At 42.1% G+C, this 22,606-nt stretch overlaps 1 protein-coding gene across 6 annotated transcripts in view; it reads left to right on the top strand.

Moving 5' to 3' along the window:
• MARK1 (microtubule affinity regulating kinase 1) overlaps positions 1-22,606 on the top strand; it is a 251,751-nt gene that overhangs the window by 81,608 nt on the left and 147,537 nt on the right. The gene's annotated exons all lie outside the window — the stretch shown is intronic.

Here is a 22,606-nt window from a genome sequence, read left to right as displayed (position 1 = left end):
CTCCTTTAGCTTGGTTAGGTGTCATGAATGCATTTTCTTTCTGTATGAGATATGCATTTGATAGGTGCTGCCACTTTACTGAATCCTTTCTCTTTTATTTCAAGTATAAGTGTTTCTCATCATAATGCTAAGTTTCATTACAATATCTGAGCTGTACCAAAAGCAATAAGCAGCCTTTGGGAAGTCAGGAATAAGGTGAAAAGGCTTAATGTGGTGCTTTCTATCACCTCAACAGTGTAATAATGTTTGGTTGCACTAGAGAAGAAAAATTATATTCCAACTTCTGAGGTGGGCCTTAGCATTTCAGTATAGTCTTTCGTGGAACAAGTATAAAAGCACAATGTTATACTATATCTAAAAATGTTGTTGCCCCATCACCCAATGGCATTGTGTCTGTGTCCATTCTTGTTTAAATAATAACACTATACTACTTTTTTCACTAAACAATGCTGAAAATGATACAAAAAAAATCAGTATTTTCTTCAAATATAGTTCAAATTTACTATGGAGGAAAAAGAGCCTCACAGAGCTCCTAGACAATCTAGCCGTCTATTGGAGCTAAAACGGATCTTAATCTGATCTTCTGTTCATCATTGGCTCTAAAAAAAAAAACCTCCAAAATATCATATTCATTGCTCGCTAACGCATATGAATAATTTATGAAAATAACTATCGTGACAAAGTTTGAATTTTCATCAAATTGTTGCTTCACAATATATTAGAACTTGATGCAAAATGAGCACTTATCTTTTACACTAGAGGACTTTGAATTCTATTCTTCAGACGCTCCTAGCCAATGGTGGCCAGCGTTTCGAAAAAAACTGCTTCAGGGCTTTGGTAGCGCTAGTCCTCTGACAATGCAAAAGAAATTCAAATTATTCATCACTACAGTTATCAAATAATAATATACTGATCTTTAACAAACTCGCCCCCTCACTTAAAAAAACGCTCTAGCGATAATCTCCAGTGCTCTACATTGTACTTCCTTCAAAATGGCTCCGATTTATAATACATGACGTCAGACGCCATGCAATCGATCAGCCAATCAAAGTAGCGCATTATCGGGAGCTTTAAATACATATCAACACTCGCAGTAACTTAAAAGAAATGGCACCATTCAATTCTGGAGTTGAGCCCTTCAGGTTCCAAGGAATGCAGTCAATAGATCCATTTCTGCTCAAGTTGTAGCAACATACGTCGGAAATCTCCTCCTCTTGGAGACCTCCGCACTATTTGCAAAATGACACATTTTACATCTTTAAATTCATGAAGCTTCTCTTTACAATGCATAACCAATAGCGAACCTATTTTTTCAATATGTATCGCACTTCTGTGCTCAGTTAACCATGTAGTTAACTTACGAGATGTCTGTCCTACGTAGATTTTATTGCACGGACATCTCAAAGTATAAATTACATTCTCAGTCGTACATGTTGACAATGACGTTAACTTATATATTTTGTGATCAACTGGATTGACAAAAATGTTAGTTTCGTCCATAATGTCACAGAAACTACAGTTACCACACTTAAAATGCCCTTGCACATTCGATGCCTGACTCAAATCTTCGCTGGGGAGCACTGCAGGACATAAAGATTCTTTAAGATTTTTACTTCTGCTATATGCTACTCGTACACGGGAATCTCGAAAAATAGAATGAGATTGAATTAAAGGCCAATATTTCTTTATACTTCTGACCACCTGAGGTGTACTTGCAGTATATTGTGTCACAAAAGTAAAAACATCTTCATCAACGCTTGTAGAAGTAACTCTCGGTGTTAGAAGCAATTCTCTATGATTAAATTTTGCTCTACGGTATGCTGTATGCACAATTCGTTTAGGGTATCCCCGTTGAAGTAATCTGGCTGTCAAATCCTTAGACTGACGTCGAAATTCTTGATCATCGGAATAGACCCTTTGATATCTTAAAAACTGTGAAAAGGGTAAACTGTTCTTAAGTGTGCTGGGATGATAAGCTAGAAATGTATTCCTATCTGTTGTCTTATGAAAAACTGTAGTCTTAAAATTTTTGCCGGTATTCTGGACTTGAACATCAAGAAATGAAATACTTACTGGATCTGCATGCATCATGAACTGGATGCGTGGATGACATTGGTTTAAATCTGCTACAAATTGAGTTAATGTGTTGATATCTCCATTCCACAATAAAAAGATATCGTCAATGTATCTTACCCATAAACCGATCTTATCATATGCATGTGAAGTATAGACATATTTCAGTTCAAATGCTCTCGTGAATAAATCTGCTACTGAGGGAGCCATCGTAGCCCTCATCGCGACACCTGATGTCTGCTGAAAGATGGTATCTTTGAATTGAAAGTAATTCTTTTTCATGGCTAGCGTAGCTAGAGATACAATAAACGAGGTAGTAACTCTACTGGATCTTCTTTTATCTAGAAAAACTTTTAACACCTCAAGAGCCTCATCTTGTGGAATAACTGTGTATAATGAAGTGACGTCTAAAGTTGCCATCAAAGATTTCTCTGCTAAATGGCTATTAGCTTCTAATTTCTGGAGGAACTCTGTCATATCCTTTAAGTACGATTCTCCTTCTATGACAAATGGTTGTAAAAAACAGTCAACAAACATAGAAAGCGGTCTAATACAGAGCCTCTACTAGAAATAATTGGTCTTCCTGGCGGATCAACTAACGTCTTGTGGATCTTAGGTAAGATGTATATTACTGGAATTTTAGGATGAGTATTCAAAAAATTATATTCCTTTTGAGTCAATATACCATCTGCATACGCTTTGCTAGTTATATGAAAAATATGATATTGCAACTCACTAGTAGGATCTGTAGCTAATGCCACATAGTCTATGGGATTGTGAAGTTGTCTGAGTATCTCAGCATTATATTTATCTGTGTCTAAAATCACAATAGCTCCCCCTTTATCCGCCCTCCTAATGACTATCTCTGACCTCGACTTGAGGGAGATAAATGCTTTATGTTCTTCGAGTGTTAGATTGAACTTCTTAAACTTGACTGTATTTTTAGCGATTTTATCAAAATCTTGCAAAATCAAATATCGAAATGATTCTAGAAGCGGATCCATGGGTCCAGGGGGAGACCATTTAGATCTACGTTTCACCACAGAGATATCAGTAAATCCTTCTTCTGCATTAAAAAAATGGATCTTCAATTGCAATTTTCTTAGGAACTTTTCTAGCTCAATTCTCAGTTGAAATGAATCATGAAAACAGGTGGGACAAAGAATAGGCCCTGGGACAGCAGTCGACACTCTGCTTCTGTCAGTGTATATGATGATAAATTCACTATAGCGATTTCATTTACTGCTGTCTGGACCGCGTCAACGGGCGCTCTACCTGCTGGGGCTCTTGGAATGCTCCTCTCCGCCTCCCTCCTCTACCTTGTCGACTCCTTCCGCGGGTACCTCGTCCTCTGCCTAAAAAAGCTTGATCTGACCCTGAGGAACTACTGTCAGAAATACTCCGCTCATCTTCATCAAATGGAACGGCTCCACCCACTGTATTAGTTTCTAACCATGGATAAACTGTCTTTGCCTCATAATCTTTTTCATCTCTGTGTAATTTTTTAATTTTCAGTTTCTGAATGTCCATCCGAAATTGTTCAATCTTATATTTGATATCATTGTACTGTCTTTGACATGAGTCAATGGTTTCCTTAGCTTTAAGTCCATCACAGATTTTGTCAACTTCTGATCTAATGGTGTTCGCAACTTCTGTAGTTTTGTCTACAATGAGCACCATTAAATCTAGAGAGCACTTATTCAGGATGCCAGCCCATTGTTCTAAAAAATTTTTATCATCCTGAAATAATTTGGGTTCTTTGTTGATCCTCAAAGCCCTAGGAATTAACTCCTTCTTGCAATATTCAATCAAAGTAGCACTTTGTAATTCGGCTTTGACTAATCTTTTCATGGTGTTAAACATTGAAATCCATGATATGGATGTACTCGAGGAGGCATCCATCTGTAAAAGTGACATTCCTTTTAAAGTATCCGTTACATGCTCAGATGAAAAACCATGACCAGTCTTCCAAGACTGTGTATGGGACTGGGACGTCATTCTCAAAAAAAACCCCTACAAAATAGTATCCAACCAATAGGGTGTGGAAAAATTCCCTTGAAATAAATAATAACACTATACTACTTTTTCCACTAAACAACGCTGAAAATGATACATTCTTGTTTACTCTTGCATGTTCCAATGAAATGAATATTTGGTTGCTTTTTGGCACCTTTCTGTTAAGTTTGTCTCCGAACTGAGCCTGGGAAAATGTCCTTTCCCTCTCCCATGAGTGTGTTTTTTTTTTCCAACGCATCCTTCCTTCAGGTCAGAGGATAAGGAATAAAAAGGATGAAAATGGATCATGTTCTATCATGCTTCATAAAATTGTAAACAGCTGCTAGGTTTCCCTGTGGTTGGATAAATGTTATGACTGCAAGCATGAGCAACTTTCCCTTTTTTTTTTTTTTTTTTTAAGTTGGTGAATGGTCTTGAATGCAGTGATGAAGTACTAATCATGAGAGTTTGATGACTTAGATTTCTAATGGTTTGGCAGTTGTGACATGGGTGCATTTGTTCCCTCAACCAGCACATTTATTTTCTCTGTTAGCTGAATGAATTATTTAGTGTTTACAAGGTTCTGACAACGATAGCAGGTCACTAAGGGGTGAGGAGGAGAGACTGGTGGTATGGGTGAAAAGTTTTATTGAAGGTACAAATACAATATTTAAAGCTAGGTCTGACTGAGTTCATTCCTTGCACCTTCCCAAGAACACAGATCAGACTACTGATGGATATTCAAATGTGTAAGACCTTGTGCTTGAAAGCTATTGAATACAACACCGTAATTGTTAATGCAAGCATACCACAGTAAATGACGGCAGAAAAGACCTGCACAAATGTATCCAGTCTGCTGAACAAGGCAGCCAGAGCTGCAACCGCCACTCTGTGCAGGTTATAGTTAGTGTGCCATCATGCCAACCACATATAGAGGCATATTTTCAAAGCACTTTGGGAGGCTAAGTTCCATAGGTTTCTATGGAACTTTGGGAGGCTAAGTGCTTTGAAAATGAGCCTCATAGGCAATTAAACATAATGTTGCTGACAGTATTTAACTTGTATGAATCTCTTCATAAAGGTTAATAAATCATGGGGCGTTAGCAAACGCCGGCGCTAGTATGGCGCTAACAGCCACTAGCGCTGGCGTTTGCTTCTGATCATCCCCTTGTTAATGTGTAATTAAACTTTGGAATTTGTTGCCAGAGAATGTAATAAAAGCAGTTAGCTTAGCGAGGTTTAAAAAAGGTTTGGTTTGCTTTCTAAAAGAAAAGCCATCATTAAAATGGACTTGGGGAAAATCCACTGCTAATAAGCAGCATAAAATGTATTGTACTGTTTTGGGATCTTGCCAGGTACTTGTGACCTGGATTGGCCACTGCTGGAGACAAGATGTCTCAGTACGGCAATGCTTATGTTCTTATGATAGCTGTCTTTCAATCACTTTGGAAGCTAAAGAGATTGAGGTCATTTTTCTCTGAATCTTGTGTTTCATATTTTGGTTCAATCCCTTGTCCTTCCCAAATTCAACTATTGCAATTCCATCTATGCTGGACTTAAAGGTGGTCTTCTGAAAAAATTACAAACAGCTCAAAATGCCGCTGCTCGTCTTATATGTAGATCTTCTTGCTTCGCCAAAGCCACTCCTCTTTCATATGAGGAGCTACATTGGTTACTAATAAGAGAGAGAATATCTTTCAAATTAGAAATTCAAGTAGTGATTAAGGGCCTTAAACTACACTCGGCCCCTGGGCCTGACAGATTTTCCGGGGAATACTACAAGCTTCTCCCGGAGACGGTGATTGGGGCGTTGCAAGCCTATTATAGTCGAACTATCAGCCAGGGAGAGCTCCCACGCGGTGAAAACATAGCACTAATCTCGTTGATCCCAAAGCCAGGGAGACCTGGGGACTGTGCGGATTCCTACTGACCCATCTCACTAATAAATGTAGATCAAAAAATATTAGCTAAAATATTAGCGAACCGGTTAGCTCCGGTGCTGCCCCGGATGATTGGGGAGGAACAGGTAGGATTTGTTAGGCAATGGCAAGCGGGGGGGGGGGGGGGGGGAACATACAGAAGTTGCTCTTGGCAATGACACAGTGCAAAATGACCAGCACCCCAGCATTGATATTAAGCCTAGATGCCGAAAAGGCTTTTGATAAAGTGGATTGGGAATTCATGTTCGGGGTGCTGGGACATATGGGCGTACAAGGCTGGTTTCGGGAGGCTATAGGGACCTTGTACAAAGAGGTGAGGGCGTGGGTGATAGTTAATGGGGTCCGTAGCACTGAATTCCCTATTCATCGAGGCACATGTCAGGGCTGCCCGCTCTCGCCCCTGCTGTTTATAATAACACTGGAACCACTGTTCAGAAATTTAAAACGGGCGGGCGGAATACGTGGAGTGGACATGGGAGAGCACATGGTAAAGACACTAGCTTTTGCTGATGATTTACTAGTAATACTTCAGGATCCAGACTGTCCGGTACCTATTTTATTGCGTGAGATTGCGCTGTATGGTAACCACTCTGGATTTACTTTGAATCTACAGAAATCCACAGCATTAGCAGTCCTAAGGGAAGACAAGGATAGATGGAAGGGGAGCTTGAACCTAGCTTGGGAAACAGAGAAGTTTAAATACTTGGGAGTACTGATTACAAATGATCTTACCCAACTGTACGCGAACAACGTACCTAACCTAATGGGGGGGGGGGGGGGGGGAAGATATGAGACAATTGTAGAGACATAGAGATACTGTACGTGTACCTGGAAGTGGACACATGTAGTTTATGTTGATAGTGTTTGGTTGCTTGTATAATATGGTTTGCAACTTTGTCTAATAAAAAGTATTGAAACATATCTTTCAAATTATGCATTTTCATTCACCAAATCCTGTTTGGCCTCATCCTATATGAATAATCTTATTGAATTACCCCCTCGTAATGCTGGTTCATCATCTAGAGAATATCTTGTCTTACATTTCCCTATCTGTAAGAACGTGATATATAAAGCAATTCACTCTGCTAATTTCTCCTATCAAGGCACCAAAATTTGGAATTCTCTTCCTAAATCAATCAAATTTACAGATGATTACCTAGCTTTTAGAAGTCGTCTAAAAACATATTTCTTCAGTCTGACCTTTCTGAATACAAAGAACTGTATTTGAATTTTACCCACACCCTTTTCTTAATCTCGTTTCCCATCCAGTCCTGTCTAATTATACTCTCACCTATCCATCCTTAATTATTTGTTTGTCCTTGAGATAGTCTAAATCCCTGGTTACTTACTGCACATGTATTAATTTGCTTCTTGAAGTTATTGTAATTTGTGTTATATTCTGTACATTATGTTTTATTCACTTTATTGTTTGTTTGTAAACCACATTGAGGTTGAGTCTATTTTGGGCTAATGTGGGGTATAAATGTTAGGAATAAATAAAATAATATATGATTTTTCTGTGTCCTTTGTGTTTCATGTGCAAAAGGTAGCAGTTTGCCCCTGGTGATAGTGATGCATGTTTGCTTAGTTAAGGAATTATTTTTTTTGTGTCTCTGTTATCGCTGATCACAGAAACTGGAAGCTTAGGGGAATGTTGTGCTATTCAGTAGAAAAATGTGTCAGTAGTGTGTTTGACATGGAGTGGTAACTATTTTGATAGACTTCAAAAGATTAAAACATTACAAAAAGAATCAGAACCATCAAAGTCCAGATGCTGTATCTTATATTACTCCTGCCAGAAAGCGAAGAATTTGAGCAGAATTCCCTGGGAATGCAGGATTCAGCTTTTTTCGCGCAGAATCCTGGCTATCTGGCCATTTGGGCCAATCGGGAGTTGGGATGCACGTTGTGGGACTGCCTCCATTTATGCTGTATAAGGGGGAGGTCCATTGCAGCACTCAGAGGGAAAGAAAACTGTAGATGTTGCTCATCTGTGGCTGAGAGATGGTAATGAGGATTTTTTTTTTAACAAAATGGCATGTCAGCGCGGAAATGTCAACAGGGACTTTTTTTTTTGTAGCCTGTCCCTCTAGCAGTAAAAGACACGTCTTCGGCTGACCCCTCCACTCCTTCCCACTTTGACCCTTGGTGTCTCTCCCTGGACCTCCCTTCATCTGCCCTGGTGGTCTGGTGGCCTCTTTAGCGGCAGGAAAGAACCCCACTGTTTCTTGCCCACCCACTATTACTGCTCTCTGGGCAGCGCACTTCTTCAAAATGGCCCCCGAGACGTCAGGCAGAAGTCTCTTGAAGCTGCCGCATGAAGTCTCCACGGCCATTTGGATGAAGCGGTGGTATCGGTGCAGAGCAGCTGCAGCAGGGCAGGAAAGAGTGAGGTTCTTTCCTTCTCTGAAGAGGACCGATGTAGTTTGTGTGAGAGTGGGTGGAGGGCATATTGTGTGTGGATGCAGGGGGGGGGGGTGGGAAATATGATGTGGATTCAGGGTGCTAGAAAAAAAACATGATATGGATGTAAGGGGATGGGTGATAAACCATGGTGTGGGTGCAGGGGGGGCTGGGGGGAAAGTATGGTATGGATGCAGGGGGCTGGGAAAAAAACATGGTGTGTGGATGCAGGGGGACTGGAAAAATACATTTCTGTGTGGAGGGAGCTGAAAATATTCCTTTAAGCTTTGAACAGGGATTAGTGGGGAAGAAAACAATAAATTTGACTGTGGGGGATAGAGAGGAGACGGGGATGGGAATAGGGAGGAATCTTTGTCCCCACCCCCACCCCAGCACCTCATAGGAAGCCTGCAGCTACCTTGGGTGTCTACTAAAAAAATGCCAGTGGTCTTTTGGACCCTTTTACAATGCCACGGTAGAGCTACCGCAGCGTTGTCACACGCCAGATCAGAAGTACCGCCGTGCTACTGCAGAAGCCCAGCGGTAGTTCCCACCCTCAGTGCACACTACTTCCGGCATGACAAAAAAAAAGAGAATAGTGGATTGTACTGAGATTCTATGTTGTGAATCAAACCCTCACCCTCCCCCCCCCACCCCCTACCCCCCCCCCCCCCCCACCCCCCCAAAAAAAACTGGATCCCTGTTATGGTCAGTATATTTTACAAAACTTGATTTTTTTTTTTTAGTTCACACTGAGTGTAAACTGTCTTTAATAGTAGCTAGTAGTACTGTCTCATATCCTAAAAAAAAAAAAAAAAAAAAAAATATATATATTATATATATATATATATATATATATATATATATATATATATATATATATATATATATATAATTTCCCATTAATGCCTCTTCTGTCAAGGTCTGCTGCGGGCAAGCACCATCTCCTAGACTCTTTCCCTCGGAGTTCTCATGTACAAGGAGGATGTTCCACTGCAGTGGATCATTCCACCTCTGATGCAACAAGGTGGCCTATGCGTTTGTCACCCGATTGGCTGCTATTCTCAGATCAACAGATTCAGGCTAGTCTACGCTCAATGTGAACTAAAAAAAAACTAGATCCAAGTTTTATAGAAGTTATGCTGACCATAACAAGGGTCCAGTTTTTTTAGTTGTATAAATGCTGCCTCCAGTTATTCCGCAGACAAGTTTTTCAATGTACAATTTGATACTTTCTCCTAGAAGGCAATGACTAAGTGAGAGAAACTTGAAGGCTCTTTGTTTTCAGTAGTAAAATTTAATGAAATTCTGGATAATAATTAGTTCTAATGAAAATATTGGATTGTACTGAAATTCTGGATAAGTAGCAAAAATGTTTAAATTGTGACAAACAAACTTGCAGAATTTGCCAGTTTTGTGCGCAGAATGTTGATTTTTTTTGGCGCAGAATTCCGGCATGCGTATTATATATAAATATAACTCCTAAGTGTATTATTTCATTCAATTTTATTATATAAAGTTTTTTTCTACACTGCTTATGAACTTGTCTTAAAAAATGTAGTTGTGGGGTTGCCTGGTAAGAGATAGAGAAGAGGTTAGTCAGATGATTTTTTTTTTCACCAGGGTATAATAATTAGATTTTTGCTTTGGTAACACTTTCAGTTACATAGTATGAGACCTTCACTCAGCCTGCTTGTTGAGCTATTGTGCGATTACACAGCATGGAGTGATTCAGGCAGTTGATAATAAAATATGCATGTCTAAGTGGCTGCTGTGTTCCCAGGGTGCTCAGCACTGTCCCACCCTACGCATTTCTGCCCCACTGAGAACTCCTGATGTATCACTCTATATGATCTTTCAACACTTTTGCTCCAAAGTAGCACTTACATTATAATAAGAGGCTGCTTTCTGGGCCAGCATGTCTCCTTCAGTGCTTGTATTTCTGAAACTTGAGTTTGTCAGCAGAAGATGTGCTTATTGCTATGCATCTTTCTCCTTACTGCTTAATTACTGCTGAGAAGTGTCACCACACCATTAGGTTCTCTGTCAGCCCTCCCATTCTTTCCCTGACGCTGCACCAATAGATTTTTTTTAAAACCTTGGATTTGTTATTCACACTATATAGAAAATCCCTCAGGACTTTTTGCAGTGTTCTGAAATTCATTTTTACCAGCATAAAAACATTTTGTAAGCATTTCTTTAATTGAGCTTGGATTTGGAAAAGATGATAATTCCAAATTTTGAAATGAGCTTTGTTTAACCAGTTGCTTAACAACCTCAAGAGTTCTGGTAACCAGTTTCTCTCAGGAAAAGTTATTTCATTGAATTTATGGATTGTCTTTTACATATAGAAACATAGTAAATGATGGCAGATAAAGACCTGTATGGTCCATCCAGTCTGCCCAACAAGATAAACTCATTTTACATGGTATGTGATACTTTATATATATTATATATATACCTGAGTTTGATTTATCCTTGCCATTCTCAGGGCATAGACCGTAGAAGTCTGCCCAGCACTGTTCTTTTACTAAAAGTTCTGAAGCTAATGTCGAAGCCCCTTAAAATTTACACTCCAGCCCAATCATATCTATTCAGTCATGATCAGGGCACAGACTGTAGAAGTCTGCCCAGCACTGGTTTTGCCTCCCAGTTACCGGTGTTGCTACCCAATCTTTGCTAAGGTTCCGTGAATCCATTCCTTCTAAACAGGATTCCTTTGTGTTTATCCCACGCATGTTTGAATTCCATTACCATTTTCATTCCTACCACCTCCCCCGGAAGGGCATTCCATGAATCCACCACCCTTTCTGTGAAAAAATACTTCCTGACATTACTCCTGAGTCTGCCCCTTTTCAACCTCACTTCATGTCATCTAGTTCTACTGCCTTTCTGTCTCCGGAAAAGGTTTGTTTGCAGATTAATACCTTTCAAATAGTTGAACGTCTGAATCATGTTGTCATGGTCGTGAGTCCTTGTGCCCAGACAGAACAACGGGGCGAAGACTCATACCTGCACTCTGTAGGGCAGCCGAACAACCCCAAGACTTCACCTGTAATGACTGCCGTTCCCTGGAGGTTGAGCCTCCTGGTGCAGGCAGCCGACAGGGCTTCAGGATACGAACAGGGGCCAGATGGCAGCTGACAACAGGCGGAGAGAGATCAGAGTTCAAGTAGCGAGCCAAGGCAAGCAGAAGCCAACAGTAGGGAGTCTGGGTACCGGTAGTAGTCAGGTCACGAAGTGAGCAGGTAGTAATCAGAATTCTAGCAGAGGTCAGGTCAGGCAGCAAGCAGAGAGTAGTCGGGATTCTAGCAGTGGTAAAGTCCGGCAGCAGGCAGAGAGTAGTTGGGATTCCAGCAGCGGTCAGGTCAGATAGCAAGCAGAGAGTAGTCGGAATTCCAGCAGAGGTCAGGTCAGGCAGCAAGCAAAGAGTAGTCGGGATTCTAAGCAGAGGTCTGGTCAGGCAGCAGGCAGAGAGTAGTCGGGATTCCAGCAGCGGGCAGGTAGCAAGCAGAGAGTAGTCGAGATTCCAGCAGAGGTAAAGTCCGGCAACAGGCAGAGAGTAGTCGGGATTCCAGCAGCGGTCAGGTCAGGCAGCAAGCAGAGAGTAGTCTGGTTCCAAGCAGAGGTCAGGTCAGGCAGCAAGCAAAGAGTAGTCAGGATTCCAAGCAGAGGTCAGGTCAGGCAGCAAGCAAAGAGTAGTCGGGTTCCAAGCAGAGGTCAGGTCAGGCAGCAAGTAGAGAGTAGACAAGTCTCACAGTAACACAGCCAGATCTACCAAAGTAGAAGCCGAGGCAATGAAGTGAAGCACAGCTGTTCCGAAAGTAGCCCCCACCATCAGGGACAAAAGGAATCAGCTGGCAGGGAAGATTCCTGATAGGCTAGCCAGCTGGAGGAGGCGGAGCCAGGTTGTAAGGGGCCAATCTGGGTGGCAGGAGGCGGAGCTAGGGGCTAACCAGCTGGGGAGGCGGCGTCAAGTTGTAAGCGGCAGGTCTGGGTGGCAGGAGGTGGAGCTAGTGTTCCCAAGGTCCTGGGCCCCGCACCTGGAAGGAGAGAATCCAGACTATACTTGGAGCGCCGGGGCCGCCAAGATGGCTGGCACTCCAACCTGTGGGAGCAGCGCTGGGTTAGTGTGCCGGTGCAGCCACGATGGCCACCGCTCACAGGCAGGGGCGAGGGGTGCAGTAGTCAGAGCGGCGGCTTGGCCAAGATGGCCGCCGCTCCGCATCACGGAGGTGAGAAGCGAGAGGAGCGAGCAGGGCGCACAGGTGAGGAGCGTGACACATGCCACCCCTGGTTCTCCTTTCCTTCAAGGTATACCTGTTTAGGTCTGCAAGTCTCTCCTCGTATGGTTTGCAGCGCAAATCCTATACCAGTTTTGTAGGTTTTCTTTGCACCGCTTCCAGTCATTTTACATCTTTAGCAAGATACGGCCTCCAAAAGTGAACCCAATACTCCAAGTGGGGCCTCACCAACGACTTGTAGAGGGGCATCAACACCTTCTTTTTTCTGCTGGTTATACCCCTCTCTATGCAGCCTAGCATTCTTCTGGCCATGGCCATCACCTTGTCACATTGTTTCTTCACCTTCAGATCCTCGGACGCCAACACTCCAAGGTGTCTCCTGAGTCGAGCTTACTAATCTGTCCCCTCCTATCTGGTATCTCTCTTTTGGGTTTCTGCACCCCAAGTGCATCACTCTGCATTTCTTCGCATTAAATTTTAACTCCTCATTTTTAAAAGAAACCTGAATTACTGTTTATTATCTAGCTTGTGACAAACTTACGATTATTAATTTTCATAATAAATTAGTGAAATGTGCTCAGTAATTACATATGACCAAACTCATCTGATCCATAATGTCACCATCCACCTGTCATTGCACTGAGGTCCTTCCTCCCTACCATTATTTACTTTTGAATTGCTTTAACCGTCTGTTGTGTATTTATATACTTTACAATTCACTAAATTTTTAAACTTATAGAAGTAAAATTCACACTTAACTTGAAATGGTGGACTTGTTCTCATGCTGTGGATGGTTGTTCTGCGTGTTTATTTAACATATATACCTATAGTAACATAGTAAATGACGGCAGATAAAGACCTGTACGGTCCATCCAGTCTGCCCAACAAGATAAACTCATTTTACATGGTATGTGATTTAAATTAATTTTTTGCCACCATTCATGGAGTACTAAATTCAGTGAGTCAGTTTTGGAGCTATGCAACACTTTTTTGCATCGTGACACCTCCCTTTCACCCAACGTGACTATTATCTTCAAGTTCAAATGCTGAAAAATTTTTTGTCCTCAACATGGACCATGTTTCGCTATGAATAGCGTCTTCAGGAGGACTTACTAGAACTGAAAAATAAAGAGATAAAATAATCAAAAAACTCACATTTATTGAAAAAAGTTTTTTCCATAAATGTAAATTTTTTATTATTTTTTAATCATATTTTTGATCATTTTTTAAATTCGTATTCCAATACTTCCATCCCACTGGAAGTATCTTCAATTTCAGCTGGGAGCACATCACTTTCAGTACCGTGTGTTGCCTTTTGGCCTTGCATCAACTCCCAGGGTCTTCATCAAATGTCTAGCAGTAGTTGCAGCATCACTACGCAGACTGGGAGTCCATGTGTTCCTGTATCTCAACAATTGGCTGGTGAAAAACACCTGTTTAGATGAGGCTCAGGTGTCCATGTGAATGAATATTCGGGTGCTCGAGCTACTAGGGTTCATTTTAAACTACCCCAAGTCCCATCTTTGCCGTGTCCAGCAACTGGAATTCATAGGAGCCCTGCTTGATAAACAGGTTCGAGTCTACCTTGTCACTCGTCGCACTCTCTTCCAAGATTTGAGCCTCTCAGCAGGTCACAACTCGGCAGATGTTGAGATTGTTGGGCCATATGGCTTCCACAGTATATGTTACACCCATGACACATCTTCACATGAGATCAGCCCATCGGACTCTGGCTTCTCAGTGATATCAAGCTACGATGAGCCTGGAAGATGTCATCTGAGTCTTCGGAGCTTTCACGCTCTCTTCAGTGGTGGACCATTCGATCCAGTTTGACTCTGGGACTTCCATTCCGAATTCCTCATCCACAAAAAGTGCTGATGATGGATGCATCTCTAGTGGCGCGGGGGGGGGGGGGGGGGGGGCTCATGTAGATGGGCTTCACACCCAAGGTGTTTGGTCTACCCAGGAAACAAATCTTTAGATCACACTCCTTGAACTCTTGGTGATCTGGAGCACTGGACAGGCTTTCAGAGATCTCATCAAATTGTACTCAGTCAAACAGACAATCGGGTTGCAATGTATTACACCAACAAGCAGGGGGGCACCGGATCACACCCTCTGTGTCAGGAGGCCGTCCGGATGTGGCATTGGGCTCGCCAACACGATATGTTCCTTTAAGCCACTTATCTGGTAGGCACAAACAGTGCCCTGGCCGACAGGCTGAGCAGGATAATGCAGCTGCACGAGTGGTCTCTCAATATGGGCGTAGCCCGCAAGATCTTTCGATTGTACCCCTTGGTCGATCTTTTTGCCACTCAGCTCAACCACAAGGTCCCTCAGTTCTGTTCCAGGGTTCAGGTGCACGACAGACTAATGTCAGATGCCTTCCTCCTCAATTGGGGGACAGGTCTTCTGTATGTGTATCCTCCCATACATCTAGTGGGGAAAACTTTTTTGAAACTGGAGCAAGACTGCAAAACCATGATTCTGATCATGTTGCACTGTCTGCGGCAGATATGGTTCCCTCTTCTTCTGGAGTTATCCTGAAGAACCGTGGAGATTGGCGTGTTTTCTGACCCTCATCACTCAGAACGATGGGTCTCTTCTACATCCCGCCTCCAGTCTGGCTCTTACAGCTTGGATGTTGAGAGCCCAGAATTCACTTCCTTGGGTCTTTTGGAGGGTGTCTCCCAGTTCTTGCTGACTCCACTAAGAGGTGCTATTTGTTCAAATGGTAGAGGTTTGCATTCTGGTATGAGAGCAAGGCCCTAGACCCCCTTGCTTGCCCTACACAGACCCTGCTTGAATATCTTCTGCACCTATCAGAATCCAGTTTCAAGAGCAACTCTGTTAGAGTTTACCTTGGTGCAATTATTGCTTATCATCAGCATGTAGAAGGTAAGCCCATCTCTGGACAGCCTCTAGTTGTTCGCTTCATGAGAGGTTTGCTTTTGTCAAATCCCCCTGTCAGACATCCACCAGTGTCATGGGATCTCAGTGTCATTCTCACCCAGCTGATGAATGCTCTTTTCAAGCCACTGAATTCCTACCATCTGAAGTACTTGACCTGGAAGGTCGTTTTCTTGGTGGCTGTTACTTCAGCTCATAGAGTCAGTGAGCTTCAGCCTTAGTGGTGGATGCACCTTATGCTAAGGTTCATCCCAACAGAGTAGTCCTCCACACTCACCCTAAGTTCCTGCTGAAGGTGGTGTCAGAGTTCCATCTGAAACAGTTGATTGTCTTGTCAACTTTCTTTTCCCGACCTCACGCCCATCCTGGTGAAAGCAGCTTGCACACCTTGGATTGCAAGAGAGCATTGGCCTACTACATGGAGCGGACCTAAGAGTAGCCATACTGGATCAGACCAATGGTCCATCTAGCCCAGTATCCTGTTTTTGAAACAGTGGCCAAGTCAGGTCACAAGTACCTGACAGAAATCCAAATTGTGGGAACACTCCATACTATAAATCCCAAAGCAAGCAGTTGCTTCCGATGTCTGTCTCAATTCCTCCAGGAATTTGTCCAAATCCTTTTTAAACCCAGATACACTAACCGCTGTTACCACCGGCAAAGAGTTCCAGAGCTTAATTATTCGTTGCATGAAAAAAAATATTTCCTTCTATTTGTTTTAAAAGTATTTCCATGTAACTTCCTCGAGTGTCCCCTAGTCTTTGTACTTTTGGAATGAGTAAAAAATAGATTTACTTCTACTCATTCTACACCACTCAGGATTTTGTAGACCTCAATCCTATTTCCCCTCATCCGTCTCTTTTCCAAGCTGAAGAGCCCTAACCTCTTTAGCCTTTCCTCATACTACTACTCATGTCCATGATCATATTCTGGATTTAGTGTTTACTGACAGATGTCAGATGTGAAATCAACATTTCTAATCTATAATCTTGAGTCTGCAAAATCTGATCATTCCCAGCTCTATCGGTTAAATAATCTGTGTCAGTAAACACTAAATCCAGAATATGATCATGGACGTGAGTAGTAGTGTGAGTAAACTGTTTCCACCCTAAAGATTTTATTGAGTGAAGAACATTCTCTACAATTGGATTATTTCCACATTGATCAACATGCAGGTTAAAATCAGCTAATAGAGTATAGACTTACAAGGTAGTAGATTTAAATCAACTAATACTACAATCAAAGCAGAGTAATCTCTATAAAGAGTACCTGGTTCACAGTAACATAGTACAACATTCAAGCTAGAAGAAGTTAAGAATAAAATTTCAATATCATCTAAATCATGCAATTCCTGCTTATGAATCTCAGAGTATCCCTAGAGATAAGTACTAAACCACTTCCTTTTTCATATTTTCGTGATTGAGAATACACATAGTAGTATGGAGTGCATAATGAATTTAATAGTTACAAATTCTTGGGTAAAAGCCAGGACTCGGTTATACACATCAAATCTATGGCATTGTCCCTAGTAAAATCAAACAAAAGTGACGTTTTGTTCCTGACAGAGCGAGCATTAATTAAAACACATTTAAAGTTAAAAAATAGATCCCATAGCAAAAAAATGTTTTCTTAAAGTATTGCAGGCATACCTGAACACCTTGTTGATGAGAGTGTGTTCCACCTTTTTGAATACTTTGGAGATGTAATTTTTGAACTAATTGCAAGCTGCAGATTCCATGGTTATAGAGCCTATGGGATACTTGGGGTTATAATAGGATGGGAGGGACAGATGGTTGGTTGGGGGGAATACTTTACAAAATCCTTTGTTGTAGTCACATTAATGTGCTTGTTCATGTTATTGTTGACTTATATATGAGTGTGTTCTTGCTGGTTACACATTCTTGTTTTGGTGACTTCAATAAAACATATTTAAACATAAAGTTAAAAATACTTACTGCTCTTTAAAACCCATCACAGGAATAACCGACAAACATTTAAGGCAAATTACATTCTTCCGACTTAGACCTAAGTCACCATAATGCCCTCTACCTACCAAAAATGGAATGAAAAATACTGCCATATTAGCAAAGCACATTTACCATTAAAATACAAAAAAAATGTATGTTGCAAAGATTTCATCTTATATGGGAAGGTTAACTAAGATTGAAACAAAGTTTTAACACATTTTTTTATGTTCTTAACTCATTTCTGGCCAGGTTCAGAGACCTGTATGCTAATTCACACAACTGATTGCATGGTTCTAATGTAATATAATTGTCATATTCTATATTGTAAAGTGCTTTGTTTAAATGTGTTTTCAAGCCTTTATAAACAAGCAAGTTCCCACAGTACTTTGTTGTGTAAGTTTACCAGATCATTAAGCCACTAGTCAGTCGCTATGAGGCTAAGGTGGAAGAGCGCAGGTTTCTCATCTATCTATTCCTGTGTGTCATGTTTTTTCTGCTTCAGACACTGGAAGAATCACTTCCATGAGGCAGAGATATGTGCAAATCCATTTCTCTCTCTCTCTCTCTCTCTATCTATCTATCTATCTATCTATCTATCTATCTATCTATCTATCTATCTATATATATATATATATAAAGCAGACGCGTGTGTTTGTTTGTCTGTGTCCAAATTCCTCCGGCCCCTGAAGAGCTATGGCCACCAAACCCAGCATGCAGACTCTGCCTGCCAGTGCCAAGGTTATTGTGTAGTTTGAAGTGATTCTTTTTACGGGGACACTCAGGGGAGAGAGAGCAATTTATCCATCCATTAAATGAATAGGTTGCAGGTCGGAAAGTTCTTTCTTGCTGTCGCTAAGCAACAAACTGCTTGGGACAGGGTGAGTGCTCAGAGATCGGTGGGGAGAAACACAGACGGCAGCTGTGCAATTGTTCCTCTCTCATTCTGTAATACTCTCTTCCCGAGAGAGATTCAGAGAGACTGCTGGGAACAGGGTAGGGAGAAAGAATTGAGGTCAGGCTGGGAAGTGTACGTATGTGCATGAATTGACTACCCCGCCAGGGGAATGCTCCTCGAAAAGAGTGGGAAACTGAATTTCAATATATCCTTTAAAAGAAGGCTGTGTTTTGACAGGAAAATGGTGAAAGCCAAATGACAGGCACTTGCTAGATTGAAAGAAACAACCAACACATTTGAAAATCATGCGTAAAACACAGCAAAGAAAATGTTCTACTCAATGTGGAAACTCAAAAGAATCAAACCTTTCTTCCCAAGGGAAGTATTCCGCAGCCTAGTACAATCAATGGGGCTCAGTCATCTAGACTACTGCAATGCCATTTATGCCGGATGCAAAGAACAAATCATTAAGCTTCAAACCGCTCAAAACACAGCAGCCAGACTCATATTTGGGAAAGCGAAATACGAAAGTGCCAAACCCCTAAGAGAAAAACTACCCACTGGCTCCCACTAAAAGAACGTATTGCATTCAAAGTCTGCACCCTGGTCCACAAAATCATCCACGGAGAAGCTCCGACCTACATGTCAGACCTTATAGTCTTGCCTATTAGGAATGCAAAAAGATCATTTATTTATTTTTTTATTGCATTTGTATCCCACATTTTCCCACCTCTTTGTAGGCTCAATGTGGCTTACAATGTGTCGTTAGTAGATAGTAGAATAGGAGATACCTGTTAGTGTTAAATTGAAAGTAGTATCATCGGAGATTAAGCACATTCCTCAATCTCCATTTTCCTAACTGCAAAGGACTAAAGTATAAATCCACTTACGCAACCAGCTTCTCATACGTCTGCACGCAGCTATGGAACGCACTACTGAAGGCCATAAAAACAATGCAAGATCTAATCATCTTCTGAAGACTACTGAAAACAGATCTTTTCAAGAAGGCATACCTTAAGCATCCATCCTAATACTAAATAACGAAACTATACACGATCTACACAAAACCGAACTCTTAACATATGACTGATTAACCTCTATGATATTAATGATTAAGCAATTCACTTAAACCTTATGCGGAATAGGGACTCTCTTTAGTCGATGACCTTATGCATGTTACTAACCAATCTACTACTCAGGAGCCTTCATGCACTACCACAACTTTTCTCTTCTTTACCATGTATGTATGCACGTTATATATATATATATATAGACCATGATCTATTCCATATATGTTATGCTCCATGTTTGCAACCATGTATGTAAGCACCTTAACGCAATACCATTTGTAACTCTGCTATCCGGAAATGGCAATTGCCATTACGGCAAATGTAAGCCACATTGAGCCTGCAAATTGGTGGGAAAATGTGGGATACAAATGCTACAAATAAATAAAATAAATAAACTAATCAAGAAAATCAACCTAAACAAATTTATTGGAAAAATAGTGCTAGGTAGGGATCCAGTCTCCACGTTTTCTGATTTAAGGGAGTATTAAACTCGGTGTCAGTGTCGCACATTCTCGCACCCCCCCCCCCCCCCCCATTCACACTCACCCATTTTAATACAGCACTAAGAAAAACACCCCATGCACACTCACCCGTTCTTACACACTCCTCAACAAAACAACCCCAATCACACTCCTACTGACACTCACCCATTCTCACACCCCCCAGAGTAGCACACCACCCCACGCACACTCACCCCTTAGCAGTACACCCCCACTCACACACCACAGAATAGCACATTCCCACTCAGCCTTTCTCACACACCCCTCAGCAAAACACTCACACCTGTTCTCACACCCCCCTCAGCAAAACAGTCACCCGTTCTCACACCCCCCTCAGTAAAACACCCCCACTCACACCCTCTTCAGCAGTACACCCCCACTCATTCATTCTCACCCCTCAGCAGTACACCCCCACTCACCCATTCTTAAATACCCTTAGTACCACACCCCCATTCACACTCATTCTCATACCCCCCTCAATAGTACATCCCCACTTGCACATTCTCACTCCCCTCAGTAGCACACCCCTATTCACACTCACCCTCAACAGTACAACTCAGTAGCACACACTCATACTCCCCCATTCTAACCTACCCCTTCACACTCACTCTCAGCAGTACACCCCCACTCATCCATTTTCACACACCCCTCATTACTGTCAATGTTTAAGGCTCACTTAAAGTAGAATATATTTAAAACAGGCCATAGTTTTTGTGCCAGTCATGGATCCAGATACTAAATAGTTTGTTTTCTATCCAGGGCAGTTGAAACTACAATGGAAAATGAAATACGGCTTGCAGATCAGCGAAAAAGGCAGGCTAAACTAAGAGTTGATGAAACGTCAGTTGAAAATCAAAGGCGACTTGAGCACCAAAGGGAAAGGCAAGCTTAAATGAGTATTGAAAATCAACAAGAAAATGAAATAAGACTTCAGTACCAAAGACAAACATAAGTTGCTATTAGAGCCCAAGAGACCAGACAGCGAAGTGTTCAGTGTTTAGAAAGTAATCGTAAAAGAGAAGCCACTAGAAGACTATTAACAAAGTCAAATTTACAAGGGGCAGCTTTTTCTTACAATTCAATGAATAAATATGAAGAGTCTCCTTAATTGAGTATTGGCAAAATGACCATTGTCTGCAAATCATGTTGTGCACTAAAATGTAAGGCAGAATCCCCTGGTATGTGTTGCTCAGGAGGGTAAAGTAAGGCTCCTTTTACTAAATGCACCTCCAGAACCACTAAAATCCTTATCCAATGGTGGTACACCAACTGCAATGCATTTTCTGGAAAACATTAGAAAATACAACTCATGTTTTCAAATGACCTCATTTGGGGCACATGAAATCAAAGAAGGTGGTTTTATGCCTACTTTCAATTTTAAAGGCCAGATTTATCACAGAGCAGGATCATCATTACCTAATGAAAAGCATAAATTTCTACAAATTTATTTTATGGACAATGAAAATGTTGAATCTGAACATCGTTGTGATATTGTGCCTGGTGTAGATTATAACATTGTACATGATCTACAACAATTATTGCATGGTAATAACAACTATGTTTGAAATTTTCTCCGAGGACAAGCAGGCTGCTTGTTCTCACTGATGGGTGACGTCCACGGCAGCCCCTCCAATCGGAAAACTTTACTAGCAAAGGCCTTTGCTAGTCCTCGCGCGCCGATGCGCACCGCGCATGTGCGGCCGTCTTCCCGCCCGACCCGGCTCGTGTTTGTCAGTCTTCTTTTGTCCGCGCTCGGGACGGTCGTGTTTCGCGCCCCTCAAAGTTGACCCTCGCACGTCTTCGCGATTTTCGCTGAAAAAAAAAAAAAGAGGACCTTTACGGTCTTTACCCCTTTCCCGTGCTTCCAGCTTTTGCCTCGCGTAAGTTTCCTTTCGCTTTCGAGGTAGGCCTGTTTTGAGGCCTCGGTACGGGTTTTTTTCTCTCCCTATTTTTGGTGCCTATATCACCATTACGAATTTTGATTTCGCCGGCGTGATTTTCCCGCCCATGTCATCGAAGTCTCCCAGCGGCTTCAAGAAGTGCACCCAGTGCGCCCGGGTAATCTCGCGTCGTGTCTTCAGTGTCTGGGGGCTGGGCACCGCCCACAGGCCTGTAGTCTTTGCGCCCTTTTACAGAAAAGGACTCAGGTAGCGAGATTGGCCCAGTGAACGTGTTGTTCTCGGGCTCTTCATCGACAACTGCATCGGGGGCATTGAGTGCATCGACGTCGACAGCTTCAAGACCTTCGACCTCGGCATCGACTGCATCGAGGCATCGACCCTCTGCATCGTCGGTACCGAGACATCGAAAGGCTGCGTCGGCGTCGGTGGTACCGGGACCTCCACTAGTGCTGATGTCGTTGGACGGTGGTGCTTCGACTGGAGTGCAGGTGAGGGCTGTCCATTCCCCTGCTGGTGGCGGTGAGCCTTCGGGTGGGTCTCCCCCTACCCTGAGGGCTCCTGCGGTACAGCCCCCCCCGAGACTGACCTTCTTCGGCCTCGGCCCCGAGGAAGCGACGGCTGGTTTCTACGTCCTCCTCGTCGGTACCGGGAAGTTCCGGTGACATGCTTCGTTTGAAAAAATCAAAGAAGCATCGACACCGGTCACCT

The sequence above is a fragment of the Microcaecilia unicolor genome, chromosome 3, assembly GCF_901765095.1.
Source record: "Microcaecilia unicolor chromosome 3, aMicUni1.1, whole genome shotgun sequence".
Taxonomy (NCBI): domain Eukaryota; kingdom Metazoa; phylum Chordata; class Amphibia; order Gymnophiona; family Siphonopidae; genus Microcaecilia; species Microcaecilia unicolor.
Note: the sequence above shows the minus strand (reverse complement) of the source record. Positions and strands in the feature narration are given on the sequence as shown.